The sequence below is a fragment of the Triticum dicoccoides genome, chromosome 3B (genome assembly GCF_002162155.2).
Source record: "Triticum dicoccoides isolate Atlit2015 ecotype Zavitan chromosome 3B, WEW_v2.0, whole genome shotgun sequence".
Classification (NCBI taxonomy): domain Eukaryota; kingdom Viridiplantae; phylum Streptophyta; class Magnoliopsida; order Poales; family Poaceae; genus Triticum; species Triticum dicoccoides.
In genome coordinates this window covers 848,311,178-848,315,318 of record NC_041385.1, presented here as the reverse complement: position 1 = coordinate 848,315,318, position 4,141 = coordinate 848,311,178, and the positions used below count along the sequence as shown (strand labels likewise).

Genomic DNA, 4,141 nt, shown 5'->3' with positions numbered 1-4,141 from the left:
ATCCTTTTTTAACCAGTGCTACTGCTAAAGTTCTGTGTATAAGGTTTTTCCTAGTAGTGATAAGTGGGTTGCTCAAGTAAGAACAACACACTACCACCAGTCTACCCATATAATAACTTATCAAAACAGTGGACGCGAGTCTGAATCTTGATGAAGTTGACTAGACAACATTCACATGTGTCGTCTAGAACGCTTTGCTCACTATAATAAACAATTCCGGCTTGTCCTTCGCTATAGAAAGTATTATGCCACCTTGTTGCACCGTGTTACTATCGTTACTTGTTAGCTGCTATAAATTATCTTGCTATCAAACTATCTGTCACCACTATTTACATCACTTGCAGAGAATACCTTGCTGAAAACCACTTATTGATTCATTTTGCTCGTTGTTGAGTTCGACACTCTTACTTATCGAAAGGACTATGATTGATCCCCTATACTTGTGGGTCTTCAACAACCCATGCCACTGACCTATGCTGGGGGCACGGTGGGGAGCACTTAGTAGTAGCGCTGTTTCTCTGTGCCCGCACTGCTACTATTCTCTACCGATAGCGCGCTGTTTTTATCCGCGCGACTACTAAGTAGCAGTAGGCTGCATCACTATTAAGTGGTTGCCTATAGGGGTTTTCCTAGCAGTGCTACCTCCGCCACTGCCTCCTACATGCCACAACGCAAAGGAGCTGTGGATATCGCACATGCTTCCTTAGGTTCAGGCGATATTCAAGTCGCTTCCTCCCAACGAGATGCTATAGGAGCTGAGCCAGGTGTTTACTGACATTGAGACCCACAGGACAAAGCGAGCATCAGCCACATGGCACATGACTTCTATTACTGGCATCTACTGTCCATGGCGCAATACTTATAATTTGTTAGTTAGTGGCGTTGCATGCCAAACGCCACAGATGAGAGATATGCAGGTGGCGTTGGGTGTGGATGTTAGTACTACTAGCGGCAACGGCATCTACTGCCACTAAATACATTTTTTGAACGCCGCTAGTAGGCATTTATGCACTCGAATCTTACTAGTTTGCCTCGCATGCTACTAAGTTGTATAGTTTCTTGTTGAGTTATTCTTCCATTCGCCAATATCCTTTTGATTTTAACAATCTATTTCTCTGGTCTTCTATCTGTTTTGTAGAAATTGCTAAAATTATTCAATTCACATTCACCCCCTCTGGTCAATATCTTTTTTCAGGACATTGCTCTGGTCGATATCTGATCGTACAAGTTTCTACCACTAAACATACTCACCGACTAGAGAAATATATACTACTTCCTTGTGTTCTGGGCCCATCAGAAACGGGACTGCCGGTATAGTTAGGTCGATTCATTCATGTTGTATAATGTTGTTTTTTTTAACTTATAAATCACGAGGCCATGCAAACCTAAAATTACCAGATCAATATCGCACATGACAAAATCGAATAGAACACCTAAATTTGGCAATCGTTATGTATTCTTAGATGCATGTCACAGGAAGATTTTATTATTGGATCACATCATTTGTCCATTTTTCGACATGATTGTTCAGTGCATCTCTACCAACAGACAGATACGGCACCTACAATGCCAAGAGTATGGGACGGGGTTGATACACCATGAGGCTGTGAGTTCCGCTCGAAACAAAACTTTGCAGGTCTCCTGGCATTTTAACAGATTGCACTCACGGCCGATAGAAGCAGTTAGATCCTTGCATGTTGTTCTTTGCGGGTGAACTAGATCCTTGCATTTATCTGTAAAGAAAAATCCACACCATAAAAAGAAGTCCAAGTTGGGAAAAATATGAAAATATTCATGATGTTTAAGTGACAATATTATCCTACTTTGGTTGATAGGATTACAGAAACATATATAGGGATGGGAAGATCGATTTCTTACCAATATGAATGGAATTTCCTAGGTGCACAAGCACCATAAGGCAAAGAAGAATAGCTTTCCCTTCCATAAGAGAAGACACAAACTTCTTACTCCTGACTCGGTTTGGGCGTCTAGAATCATTGTATCTTTATTTATAGACTAATGGCTAGAGAATATTTACTCCCATCTCGCTCAAAATGAGATCACAAAGATTTGGCCGTCTCACTATACTTAATTTGTACAATATGGTTCTATCTATAAGATGGTATCCATTTCATGGATGTTATCTTTCCATCTATGCAAATATAAATTTAGAAGATATTCTTAAGTGTGTGCCATTAAATGCGATATCATCTCAAATCTAGTATTAAATACCATATCACTTGAGTACTAGCACATTGGACATGGTATAGAGTACAGCTAACCATCACCTGCCAGTTCTACACAGAAAAAGAACTAGCTGTGTACACAAATGATGTCACGGAAAACCTGTAGGTATTAGTGTAGCATGTTTACACTGGGAAATCATGAACTGAAGGAACGGATAGTTATAGGTGAAAGGAATATTTCAACCCAGTTTTTGGGTTGTAGTTTTGTAGACTTGCAGTCATGCAGTTAACATTGCAATTATGCACCGAAAGAAAAAAAATCAAAGACCCTCTAGACGAATCGGTCCAACTCAAGCGGTAGTCTATCTGAATTCTTCAAGGATGGTTGGATATTCTGCCGAAATATGGCAAAAGTAATATAGAACGAAATTGACGCATGGTAGGCAGATCATTCATTGATCCATCTATTGTCGTTGATTCCCACCCCTTGTGTCTAGTAGACTATGATCAGCCACTGACACCGAGGTTGTTTGGATGTCTTACGATTGTGCAGTTTCAGTTTAGTCTTTTTTTTGAGAGAGAGAAAGTTTTAGTTTAGCCATCTTCATCGGTAGAACAGAGCAGAGCTCTTGGGCATGGTTGGATGTGGCACTCTTGGGCTTGGGCACGGTTTCATTGTCCCATCCAATGAGCTCAATGGTGCCCTCCCGGGAGCAGGAATAACGGCCTTGGTCACGAAAGGCGATCCTGTAGAGGATGCCTTTGTCTGCAGGAGGCTGTCAGCAACAACCGGTGGGAGCGCCACGTCAAAGCCAGCCCATGATCCCATCCCGAGGTGATATGCGAAATCCATTTTTTTGCTTGCATCTGTACTGTGTTTAAAAAAAATTCCAGAACGGGCCGGGTGCCTAACTCTATCAGGTCAGGTGGAAAATGGACGGTAAATAGGGTGTGCTTAGTACTACACTGTAGGTTCTTTCTACCGGATTCAGTTCAGGGCCTATTAAGAAGATGAGGAAACAATCCATGAATGCAGAAATGTTGAGCGTGCCAACCAGAAAGCAGAGTGGACAGACAGACACATGGTCATCTCTAATGTATAATACCTAAATAGTACATCTTCACTATGTTATTTCTCTTGACATGCATTCTATCCACCTCAGCAGCCCTGCCACATTATTGTTCAGTTACCGAGTTACTGGAGAGGCCGGCCACAAGTTGCCACATCAACCCTACTAGAGAAAAAATTCTTTAAAGGCCCGGTTCCCGCGTACATCCTCAGTTCGCTTCCCCTTCTGCCATCAGTTACGGACAAGTCACCCTAATCAAAATAGAAAATCCACCAGCAGCATGTATCCATTAGCCCGACCCTCCTCGATCAAGAGTGATCCAGCGAGCGCAGCAACGCTGCCATGCTAGACTAGTCAACTACCCCTGCCGAGTGATGCACCGACATCATCGACGGTACCCTGTGTCGCATTCGGTTCTACCACAGGAATCGACCAACAATCTCGGTAATGCCGCCCTGACCCCATCGATAGTACCACGTGTCCCCATTGATTCCGCCACATGTGACCTTGGCGAGCCACTCCGCCGCCCACTGCATGAGATGACCTCAGGCGACCCCTAGTGCTAATTGTGCATTCGCTCTTCCGCCGACTAGTGTAGCCTTTCAGCTAAAGGACTCTCCGCGGGCTTTCTGGCGATTGGTAGAGGTCTCTGTAGACCAGATCTGCTAACAACCCAATGTGTGGAAAAGAGTATTTTCTGTTTTCAATCCTGTCTATCCAACCCTTGTGGAGGAGTAACTGGGAAAGGAGGTGGAATGGAGGTTTTGAGGCTATCCATATAGACGAGCTCGCGCTCTCGCGACTCTCCCTCCCCATGAAACCCTTGCCGTCGCCACCTCCCTAGCCTGTCTCCGGCTAGATCCGGCGGCCCTCGCTGGCTTGCGG

General features: G+C 43.9%; 1 long non-coding RNA gene across 1 annotated transcript; it reads right to left on the bottom strand.

Annotated features, from left to right (window-relative positions):
* Positions 1 to 1,425: 1,425 nt before the first annotated feature.
* Positions 1,426 to 1,975, bottom strand: LOC119282654. Its single transcript, XR_005138821.1, has 2 exons — positions 1,879 to 1,975; positions 1,426 to 1,733 (listed from the first exon to the last, which is right to left on the bottom strand). It is a non-coding gene; the product is annotated as an uncharacterized LOC119282654 (long non-coding RNA).
* Positions 1,976 to 4,141: the final 2,166 nt, after the last annotated feature.